Genomic DNA, 12,362 nt, shown 5'->3' on the forward strand with positions numbered 1-12,362 from the left:
AAAACCGGGTAGCTTAGGGGACACGCTTCACATGCGGTTTTGCACCTTTTGCCTACTGAAACTTTCCCCCCAAGGCAAATTTCTATCCTGACCCTCCTGACACACGAATTCTGAGTAATCGGGGATCTGTTGGGAGCACAGGCGCGTGTTCACAGAACAGCGTGGTCTCACTCTACTCTCCACGGGCTGAGATTACCTCAGCCCGTGCAAAGGAAACACCTCTTTATATTCTTCCTTATGCTTAGGTCGCTTTTTCTGAAATTTCTCCTGTTGTTCGCTAGGCAACCAGATGGGACCCAAGAATAACGCTCCTAAGAGGATCGCAAGCAGCTCGTCCTCCCAACAATTCAAAGGAAAGGAGGTGATGACAGACTCCTCAATCCCCGTCTTTGGGCCGGCCATTGAGCAGGAGCTCGAGGTGGCGCCCGATGCTTTCTTCGAGGCCGAGAGGATCATCTCGAAGATCACTGACCAGGGGAAAGTGAATAGAATATTCCTTTCCCACAACATCGAGCTGGGGAGGGGCGCCCTGATCGCCCGACTTCCCGCGGAAGGTGAGCGGAGCTGTGCGCCGCTCGACGAGGAGTTCGTGGCCTGGAGTGACGAGCACTTCAAGGCTGGGGCCTTCCTCCCGGTGGACCAATACTTCGTCGACTTCCTCAACTACGTGAGGTTGGCTCCTTTCCAGCTCCCCCCCAACTCCTACCGTTTGTTAGCGGGGTTGAGATATCTGTTCTTGAAACAGGAGTGGGAGGTCCCTACTCCGGCAAATATCCTATATTTTTTCTGCCTCAAGGCCAGCTCGGAGCAACGGGGGCGAGGCGACGGGTTCTATTACTTGACCCGATTTCTGAATACGGCTGCGGTCATCGAGCTGCCCAGCCACCCCAACGACTTCAAAGACCAGTTCTTTATGTCCAAGGGGTTTCGCAACTGCGAACTGCACTACTTCAACCGTCCTCGTAAGTACCTCTTACTCTTAGCTCGTAAGTTAAGTATCGATTAGCTTTCTTTTATTAGCTTCTGACTTGGACAATTCTGCAACCATTTTCGCGAGGACAGATAAGTCTGTGATCCTTGGGAGTCAGTATGAGACACTGGCGGGCTTGCCCCCCAGTGAAAAGGACTATCGCTAGCTTGTGATAGACGAGACGATGCTGGCATGCAAGCTGATCTCTCCAGGCCAGACTTTGGCCCTTAGGAGGCCCCAGGGGCTTCCCCCAGCTCGCGAGATGAGGCCCATCCCCTAGGAGGAGGCCGTGGGGGAAGGAGAGGACGAGGACGAGGAGGACGAGGTGCCCCTCGTAAGGAGGGGGAGGAAGCGGGCGTTGGAGGTCGCCCAAAGAACGGACGAGGAGAGGATCTGGCCCGGAGCAACCGCAGGTCCCTCTGGACAAGGTAATCCTTACATGTTCAGGGGCTTAGATAGGGCCACCGCCGATCCTCGGCTAGCTAGGTTTAATCCCAATCAGCCCGTCCAACGCCATCGAAACAACCTCGACCTCGACGTAACCCTACTCAGTGTGTCGACCGGCTCGGGCTGGATTACGAGAGTAGTCGTCCTAGGGGTACTGTAGTCATAGACAACACTTTAGCCTTTAGGTCGGCCTTATTTGAGGAGTATGGGACCAATCTTCGGTCATGGCCCTCGCTCCGGGAGGGTATCGTAGCTCCGGGTCTTAGGCAGTACGTACAAGATTCTAGTCCCGAGCCAGTTTCGGACCTAGAACCCATACCAACCTGCGAAGTCATTGTCTTAGATTCCCCCGCATAAGCTCCGGGGCCGATGGTCGTGACCATAGATTCCTCTTCTAGCTCGGGGGGTAGGATCCCTTTCAATATATATATATATACTTGAGTTTCGCTTTTTCCCCCTTATTTTTCTTCTTGCGTGAATGCTTACTTGTATATTAATGTTGTCTTTGTTTTGCCAGAAGAAATGTCTCAGCTCGGGAATAGAGACCTGCGAGCTATGTTTTCCGGAGGGAACTCCTCTGATGGGGCCTCTGGGCCCAAAATGAAGAAGCTCCGGGTGGCGAAGAAGGCCACTGGGACCCCAACCAAGTCCCCTGCAGAGGGGAGAGACCAGACCCCAGCTGCCCAGGCCAAGGTGCCTCCACCTCCTGCCGTAGTGGAGAAGATGCCCCCGCCCCCTCCACGAGCTCCGGCCTTTGTTCGGGATACGGGGGCGGAGCCCAGGATTTCGGCAATCGCAGCCCCCGAGGTGCGCATTCCGGTGGACCCCCAGGCCCTGGAGAAAATTCCCGACGTCTTTCAGGGGACGGTGTACGAGACGACGACCTACACCGTCGATCACTACTATGGCGCCACTGAAAGGGACCTGCGGGCGATCGAAACAAGGAGCCCGGAGAGCGTGATGGAGTCTTCATTGGGAATGGCTCTAACGGTAAGGCGGTTTTACACTTTGTACCCTTTGGTTTCCATGCATCGTATGTTCCTTCTTTTTTCTTTTCTAAGGCAATTGCCTCTTTGCTTTGCAAGGTGCCTTGGCTCTTCACCGGAGCATATCCAGGTCCAAGGCTCGCCTCGAGGAAATGAGGGGCGAGCATCAGGCTGTTTTGGCCGCCCAGCAAACTACTTTGGCCGCCCTGAAGACTACTCAAAAGCAGGAACAGGAGGCCAGGGATGCCTTGGCAGCCGCGCGGGCCGAGCTGGAAGCGTCCCGCCCCAAGCTGAAAGAGGCCGAGGCTAACAAGGCCGCCCTAGCCGCTGCAACGGCTGAACTCGAGGAGGCCAGGAATGCCCGGGCCATGTTGGATACCGCAAAAGCTGAGGCCGAGGAGGCTAAGGTCGCCCTTGAAAAAGAGAAGGCGGCCTCCAGCTCCGCCTTGGAGGACATGCTATATCATAGCTGGGTCTTCAACCCTGATGGTGATTTTTCCTTCCTGGGAGCGGAAGTCTGGGAGCCCTTCCTAGAGGGGTTCAAAGCTCGTCTTCAGCGAGAGGCGCCCTCTGAGACCGGGGAGACCTCCGCAACGGCCGAGCAGGAGGGCGAGACGGCGACCTCAATAGAGCAGCCCGGTGGAGCCTAGGGCCTTTCTTTTTCGCGCCCGCATTATTATTATCATCATCATCATTTTTTTTTTGTAACTTTTGTATGAGGTTTTTTCACCTCGAGACAATTGGTTTTATCAAATTTTGCTTTTAATTGGTTTATTTCCTTTTGCCTCTACGCATTTTGGTCATTGCTTTGAAAAACTTAGTTCGTGTTAATTCTTGACTAATATTTTGTGCTTTTTAGGAAAAACACCGATTAATCAATTTGAATTAACTTCTAAGTTTTATGCCCTGGTTATGTCCAGGACGCTAGTTTGAAAACTTAGTTCGCGTTAATTTTTATCAATATCTCGTGCTTTTTGAGAAAGGCAACGATCAATCAATTTGAATTAACTTCTAAGTTTTTAGGACCTGGTTATATCCAGGACGTTAATTTAAAAAACTTAGTTCGCGTTAATTCTTGACTAATATCTTGTGCTTTTAAAGAAAAACACCGATTACTCAATTTGAATTAACTTCTAAGTTTTTAGTCGACCTGGTTATATCCAGGATAAGACTTAGTTCGCGTTAACCCTTTATCAATATCTCGTGTTTTTTAAGAAAAACAACGATCAATCAATTTGAATTAACTTCTAAGTCTTTAAGGCGACCTGGTTATATCCAGGTACCATATGCCCCCCAAGTAACTAGGAAATGGTCTTTCGTGGTTACTTGAGATTACACCCACAAATATGCACAATAATAAACAAAGATTTAATTTTCATTGCTTAACAAAAAGTGGCCTTTAAGCCTCACAAGGGTGCTACTGATAATATTTCTTCAAATGAATGGCGTTCCAAGTTCGTGGGACTACCCCTCCATTGAGACGAGCTAATTTGTAAGTTCCTTCCTTAATGAACTCGGTGATTTGATATGGCCCTTCCCAGTTCGGTCCCAACACTCCATCTTTGGGATCCTTACCGGCCAAGAAGACTTTCCTAAGGACCAGGTCGCCAATGCTAAAGGCGCGTTTTTTGACCTTTGAGTTGAAATAATGAGTGATTTTTTGCTGGTAATGCGCGAGTTGAAGCTGTGAATCTTCTCGTATTTCATCAATCAGGTCGAGGGAGGCGCCAAGAAGTTCGTGGTTGCGGTCCTGGTCATATGCCTGGACTCGATGCGACGATACATTAATCTTGACAGGGAGGACTGCCTCACTCCCAAAAGTCAGAGAGAAAGGAGTATGACTCGTAGGAGTTCGATGCGAGGTCCGGTATGCCCACAGAACCTGGGGGAGCTGTTCTGGCCAGACCCCCTTGGCTTCGTCTAGTCTTTTCTTAAGGCTCGCCTTTAGCGTCTTATTGACAGCTTCGACCTGGCCGTTCGCCTGAGGATAGGCCACGGAGGAGAAACTTTTCACGATTCCGTACCTTTCATAAAATTCGATGAAGAGGTCACTGTCGAACTGAGTCCCATTGTCGAATACGATCTTCTTCGGTAGCCCGAACCGGCAAATAATGCTCTTGACCACAAAGTCGAGAACTTTCTTGGAAGTTATTGTTGCTAAAGGTTCAGCCTCAGCCCACTTCGTGAAGTAGTCGATAGCCACCACGGCGTAGCGGACCCCGCCCTTCCCAGTAGGGAGGGCGCCAACCAAGTCTATTCCCCATACCGCAAATGGCCATGGGGACGAGATCATCCTCAGCTTGACTGGGGGAGCACGGGCGACTGTGGCGAATCGCTGGCACTTGTCACATTTCTTGACGTATGAGATCGAGTCCTTCGACAGAGTGGGCCAGTAATACCCTTGTCTTAAGACTTTTAGGGCCAGGCTTTGCCCCCCAGTGTGATCCCCGCAAAAACCTTCGTGCACTTCCTGCAGGATGGCCTATGCTTCGCCTGGCAGAACACATCGTAGGAGGGGCAGGGAATGCCCACGTCGGTATAGCACCCCATCTACCATCGTATACCTTGGAGCCTGGTACAGTACCCGCCGTGCGTCATTACGTCCTTCGGGTAACTTTCCTTTGGTGAGGTACTCGAGGATGGGAGTCATCCAGGTCGATCTGGCGTCAATCATTTCGACCTCCGCCCCGACCTCTTCTATACTTGGTTTTTTCAGGAATTCCATCGGTACTAACCCCAGTGTCTCCGTCTCCCCGGAGGTAGCGAGCTTGGCGAGGGCGTCTGCGTTGGCGTTCTGCTCCCGAGGTATCTGCTCGATTGAGCCCCGTCCAAACGCGGACAGTTCGAATTTTACCTTAGCCAGGTAAGCATCCATCTTGGCTCCTCGTGCTTGATATTCACCTAGCACCTGGTTTACCACGAGCTGGGAGTCGCTGAAGCACTGGACGAAGCTCGCCTTCAACTCATGGGCTACTCTTAGTCCGGCCAGCAAAGCTTCGTATTCGGCCTCGTTGTTGGAGGCCTTGAATCCGAATCTCAGCGCCGAGTGGAATCTATGGCCCTCTAGGGATATAAAAATGATCCCAGCCCCTGAGCCGTTCTCATTGGATGAGCCGTCCACGAAGATCTTCCAAGACATCTGGGCCGGGGTGTCCTGGGGTGAGTCTTCCATAGGTTCCTCACTGAATCCTGTGCACTCTGCCATGAAATCGGCCAGGGCCTGAATTTTTATGGTAGTTCGTGGGGTGTACAAAATCTCGAACTGACTGAGTTCGATAGCCCATTTTAACAGACGTCCCGATGCTTCAGGTTTTTGCAAAACCTGCCTTAAAAGCTGATCGATCATGACGTGTATTGAGTGGGATTGGAAATACGGCCTGAGCTTTCGGGAGGCCATGATAAGACAGAACGCCAATTTCTCCATCAACGGATATCGGGATTCAGCCTTGAGAAGTCTCTTGCTGATGTAATAGATCGGTTTCTTAACCTGGTCTTCTTCTCGGACCAATACGGCACTAGCTGCATCCTTTGTGACAGCTAGGTAGAGAAAAAGAGGCTCTCCTGTCTTTGGTTTGGAAAATACGGGCGGCTCGGCCAGATGTGCCTTTAGGTCGAGGAAAGCACTTTCGCACTCCTCTGTCCATTCAAATTTCTTGTTTCCCCGGAGCAGGTTGTAGAATGGCAGGCACTTGTCAGTGGATTTCGAAATAAACCGATTTAGGGCTGCCACCCTTCCTGTCAGGCCTTGGACGTCTTTACGCGTCCTGGGTGAGGGAAACTCGAGCAATGACCTGATCTTATCCGGGTTCGCCTCGATTCCCCTAGTGTTGACAATGAAACCCAGGAATTTTCCAGACGCGACCCCAAAAGTGCACTTCTGAGGGTTAAGCCTCATGTCGTATTCTCTTAGTATCTTGAAGCATTCTTCCAGGTCGGAAACATGGTTATCGGCAGTCTTCGACTTGACCAGCATGTCATCAACGTACACTTCCATATTCTTCCCGATCTGGTTGGCGAACATTCTATTCACTAATCTCTGATATGTAGCGCCGGCGTTCTTCAGCCCGAATGGCATGACCTTGTAACAATAGACGTTAGTCGGGGTCATGAAGCTGGTGCTCCTGGTCCGCCGGATTCATGGCGATCTGATTATAGCCCGAGTACGCGTCCATAAAGGACATGTGCTCATGCCTCGCCGTGGCATCTACCAACTGATCAATCGTTGGCAAGGGAAAACAATCTTTGGGGCAGGCTTTATTCAGATCGGAGAAGTCGATGCAGGTCCGCCATTTCCCGTTGGGCTTCGGGACCAGCACAGGGTTGGCGACCCAAACCGGAAATTTGGCTTCATGGATAAAGCCGCATTTCTTGAGCCGGGCTACTTCTTCTTCTAAGGCCTCAGCCCGAGTTGTTCCCAGGTGCCTCTGCTTCTGGGACTTTGCAGGAATGCTCTTATCCAAATGAAGGGTGTGCATGATGACATTTGGACTGATTCCCACCATGACCTCGTGTGACCATGCAAACACATCCAGGTTATCCTGCAGAAACTTGATCAGCTCCGCTTTCCTCTTGCTACAGAGGTTTTTCCCGAGCTTGACCATCCGTGAAGGATTTTGTGGATCAATGTTTACTTCCTCGAGCTCTTCAATAGCTTGGAGCTTGGACTTGTCCTCGCCTATTCGGGGGTCGATATCCTCACTTAGGATGATACTTTCCTCCTCGGCGCTCTGAGGTTTTTCAATCCCAGGATTAGTTAAAGGTTCCTGAGATTCCTCTCCTCCACCTTGGATGGCCATCGTTAGCAGCCCAGGTTTCGATTTTCCCTTCATGGAAATGCTGTAGCATTCCCTGGCAGCCAGCTGATCGCCACAGACCGTGCATATCCCCGTGGAAGAAGGGAATTTCAGCTCGAGATGGCGAACGGAGGTGATGGCTTCAAAAGCTATAAGTGTGGGTTGGTCCAAAATAACATTGTATGCAGCGGGGCAGTCGACGACCACGAACTCGAGGAGTTTTGAGACTGTCTGAGGTCCCTCTCCTAAGGTGATCACCAGCTTGATCGTCCCTATAGCCGCTGATCCTTCTCCCGAAAAACCATACAACATCATGGAGGTCGCCTTCAGCTCGGCGACAGTTAAACCCATCTTCTCCAGTGTGGACCGGAATAGAAGATTTACCGAGCTCCCATTATCGATCAGCACTCTCCTAACCCTCTGATTAGCGAGTTGCACTGCTACGACCAGAGGGTCGTTATGAGGGAACTGAACATGGCCAGCATCTTCTTCTGTAAAAATGATTGGTTGCCTCTCCAATCGCTGTTGCTTTGGCAGATGCTGCTCCGGGACGAACTCTACTCCATTATGCGCCTTGAGTTCGTTTACGTACCTCTTTTGGGCACCCCTGCTCGTACCGGCCAAATGCGGGCCTCTCGAGATTGTGGATATCTCTCTTCTATCACTGGAGGAGGGACATCTTAATCGACCCGAGACCCGGGTTGACTGACCGGGACTTCTGGAGCAGGCTGGCTTGTTGGAACCTTGTTCCGCGCGCACTGAGCCAAGGGGTCGGCTCTGATAAGAGTTTCGATCTCATATTTCAAATGCCTACAATCATCAGTATTGTGGCCAACGTCGTTGTGGAAACGGCAAAACTTGGAGGTGTCTCTCTTCCCCTTCTGGTGCTTTAACGGCTCTGGCTTCTTCCAGGGGAGGCGAGCAGAGTTCGCTAGGAAGATGTTCTCCCTAGAGTGGGTGAGCTCTGTATAAGTCGCGTAGATTGACTTAAATTTTTCTACGGACTTATTCTTCTTTGGGTCGTGCTGGTTGCCCTCGCCGTTCCCCTTTCTTTTGCCTCCACCGAACTGGTTATTCTGTGTAACGTTCTAGGTCGCTGTCACGACCTCCGTTCCCACTCCAGCGGGCTGATCAGGGACCTGGATGGTTCCTGCAGCTGAGGCTTGTGCTTCCTCCAAGTTGATCCATCCTTGGGCCCTATTCAGGAATTCGTTTACTGATAACTCTACAAAATAGAGTTATTTTACCACTTTTTATATGCTAATTGTTGCTTAGTTCTTGAGTTTTTAATTAACTTATTAAGATTTTATGTAATTTTTAATTTATTAATCTTATTGTAGTTTTATAGATTTTTATATGTTTTTATAGATATTTTATTATAATATGTGTAATTTAATTATATGAAATTTGTATTGTTAAGTTAGAAGTTAAAAGTGTAATTCTTTTGAACTTAAATGCTATATTAAATTAAATTATAATCAATATTTTCAATGAATTAATATGATTTATTTATAATTGAAGAGATTTGATTATTATTTAATTTAATTTTTTTTTTTTTTATGGTGTAGGAATTGTTGTATCTTTGTTGTGTTTTGAAAATAAAGAAATAAATAATGACATTTTCAAGGAAAGGAATGAGCAAAATGGCATAGAAGCCCAGTCGGCCCAGCCATTCGGCCCAATTCCTCCTGCCCAGGCCCAGCCCGCATGGCCCAGGCCCAGCCCGCCTGTCCCCTGGCCCAGTCCGCCTGCCATCTTCAGCTCTCCAGTTGCACTTCACGCCCATTCAGCTGCACTAAAGCTTCAACCTTCACGTGACCAGCCAAGCACTCAGCTGAAGCTTCTTCCCTTCAGCAAGTTTCAGCTTTCACGTGACCCAGCAGCAGCAATTCTTCACCATTCAGCAAATTTCAGCAAGCCCAACCGGCCCATCCACCCATTCGCCCAGCTCCAAGGCCCACGTTGGCCCAACCTCCTCACTCCAGCAGCTATCCCACAGCCTCTGCCAGGCCCAGTGAGCCCAGCCGAAACCGCCTGGCACCAAGCAGCCTCCAGCAGCCTAAATGCTGCATTTTGTCACTTTTTAGCCTAAAAATGTCTAAGTGTACCAATTGTCCCCTAGGTTCAAAATGCCACTTTTCACCCATTTTCTACATAATTTTTACCCCAAAATCATCATCACTCCTATAATTTACCCCTATTTTACCATTTATTATTAATTTAATCAATTTACTTAATTTAAATTGATTATCTTAATAATCTCATTTTGGCTATAAATAAGGGTTTTGAAGACCATTTTTTGGGGTGCTTAATTTTTTGGTTACCATCTTTTTCTCCCATTTTCTCTCTACCATTCTCTCTTCCATTTGGGTTTTTCAAGAGCATTTTGCAAGTATGTATGTCATTTATTTTGTAATTTCTATTCTAGTTATGTGCTTCTAATCTTTTTCATAAGATTATTAAGATCATGATGAAGCAACTTGTAACTAGGTAATATTTATGTTGTATGTTGATTTCCCTTGTAATGCAACAAAGTCTATGGATTTTTCTTCTTCATATATTTCTTTCATCTTAAATATCTTGTATTTTAGATTGTTGGAACATATTTACACTTTGTTCTTCATTAGTGCATAAACATAATATTCTTTGTGTAAGATGTGTCATTAAATTGTACACATCCATGCTTAGAACAAAAATATTATGTTTTGCCTTATAAATAATGTTCATTGATTTATTTGTTATTTCATTAGTTTGATTTACACTAAATGCTTTGAAATTATAATTTTGAAAAGTGAAGAAAAATCCTATCTTTTTATAAGAAATTTGTGTTTGAAATTATAAATCTTTTTGAAAAAATGATAGTTTAAATTATTTTAACTATCACTAACACTTGGGAATCAATATACTAATAAATATTATTAAACTTACATTTTGTGGATTCTAGGATCTTAATAATCTTTTCTTTTAACACTTATTTTCAACTCATTATTGGTTTATTTTCATTATCTTAAATAGCTTTATTTTTCAATCTTTTATTTTATGTTCATAATATTAAAACTTATCAATCTTTGGAACTAGGTTAGAATTTATTACTTTTGATTTAAAATAGTTTCATTTTCGATTTTAGACAACTCCTTTGGGTTCGACATCCTTGCTTACGATCACTATTCTATATGGACGATTCGTGCGCTTGCGATATATAAATTTTTAAACATACCCGTTTTGGGTCCATCAAGTTTTTGGCGCCGTTGCCGGGGAGTTGCAAGAGAAAAGAAACGAAAATTATCTCAAGGTTAGTAAATTCTTCTACTAGTTATTTTAATTTTTGCACTTAAAAAAAAAAACTAAAAAATATATATACTATAAAAAAAAAAAAAGATAAGAAGAAAATTTGGGACGGTTCAACCACCCATAAAAAATATATACTTATATTTCTATATTTATTGTTTTTTTTTATTTAGTTGACGGCACTTGTGCCTCCTATCTATCCTTTTAAATTTTTATAGTCGATGGCACTTGTGCCTCCTAATTTTGTTGTAATTTTATTTCTTTTATATCTTTGTTAGTTGACGGCAATTTTTGCCTCCTAACCTTTGTGTAATTTTCTTTATTTATTTTGTTGTATTTTTATTTTATTTAAATTCCGCAAATTACTAGTTGATGGCAATGTTGCCTCCTAGCTAGTTGATGGCAATTTTTGCCTCCTAGTCATCTATCTTATGTTTAAGTTGATGGCACTTGTGCCTCCTCGTTTTTACCTTAATTTTGTTATGGTTGATGGCATGTTATGCCTCCCTACTCTTGTCTAAATTTTAGTCTTATTTAATTTTTGCCTTATTTTTCTTTGTCTTCTTTAATATTTTAGTGTAATATTGTGAAAAATACTTGAAAAAAAAAAGAGAAACCTAAATCTTGTCCTTTCACCATAAGCAATTCTTGCTTAAAGGAAATTTGAACAAAATTCCCATCCGCCTCTACTAATTAACCTCGGGGAGTTGTTAGTAGTGCGCGAGTAAGTGGAATCAAATAGGCCTGGGGACAAGTAAACCATAAGAATTATATTGTTGTGAAATCTCTAAAAATTCTAAGTATGCTCTGTGGTTGCGGTTTTAACTGATCTTCCACATCAGAAAATTGTTTGTTTGAGATTATCCTTGTTGCCTTGTTTGTGAAAATTGTATGCATCATTGGGAACGTAACTCTAAAAAACGATTAGTAAAAAGACGTTTATCTTTGTTTGAAATTGAAAGTGTCAGTAAAAATTTGAGCATCATGGAACCTATTGCTAATATTGTTGATGAAAATGTTGTGCCTGAAAAAACTTTGCTTGAATATTTTGCGCCTATTTCATCTAATGCTCCTTCATGCATTGTTTTACCTACAACTTCTGCTACTCATTTTGAGCTTAAACCAGCAATCATTCAATTGTTGCCATCTTTTTATGGGTTAGATAGAGAGGATCCTTACATGCATGTCAAAGATTTCTTAGAAATTTGCTCAACATTTAAATTTCAAAATTTTTCTGATGAGTCGGTCAAACTAAGATTGTTTCCTTTTTCATTAAAAGACAAATCAAAAGCTTGGTTAAATTCCCTTCCCACGGGGTCTATAACTACATGGGATCAACTTTATAATAAATTCTTACTGAAATTTTTTCCTATGTCTAAAACTGATAGTCTAAGGAGAGAAATCTCCGAGTTTTTTCAAAAAGATAATGAAGAGTTTTATGAATGTTGGGAAAGATTTAAAGATTTATTATTAAAATGTCCTCATCATGGTTTTGAAAAATGGAGACTTGTAAAATATTTTTATGATGGTTTGACTCCCTCTAATCGTCAAATGATTCAATCTATGCATACTGGAAAATTTTTAAAATTTCAAGGACAAGAGGCGTGGGACGCCCTTGAAGATTTATCTGTCAATTCACAACAATGGAATTATTTTGATCCTAGGTCTAGGTCAACTAATTCACCAAAAAGAGGAGGAAGGTATGAAGTAAAAGAAGAATTAGACTTAAGAACATCCTTAGACAAATTAGCGAGAAAAGTAGAAGCTTTAGCCATAAGCCAAACTATAAACTCTCCAATTCAACCTAGAAAAGATATTTGTTCTATATGTTCTAGTCCTTGCCATAATGCCCAATCATGCCCTTCCTACCAAGAAGCC

General features: G+C 45.0%; 1 non-coding gene across 1 annotated transcript; it reads right to left on the minus strand.

Moving 5' to 3' along the window:
• Positions 1 to 11,870: 11,870 nt before the first annotated feature.
• LOC133798827 (small nucleolar RNA R71) lies at positions 11,871 to 11,977 on the minus strand. Its single transcript, XR_009876045.1, has one exon. It is a non-coding gene; the product is annotated as a small nucleolar RNA R71 (small nucleolar RNA).
• Positions 11,978 to 12,362: the final 385 nt, after the last annotated feature.

The sequence above is a fragment of the Humulus lupulus genome, chromosome 8, assembly GCF_963169125.1.
Source record: "Humulus lupulus chromosome 8, drHumLupu1.1, whole genome shotgun sequence".
Lineage (NCBI taxonomy): Eukaryota > Viridiplantae > Streptophyta > Magnoliopsida > Rosales > Cannabaceae > Humulus > Humulus lupulus.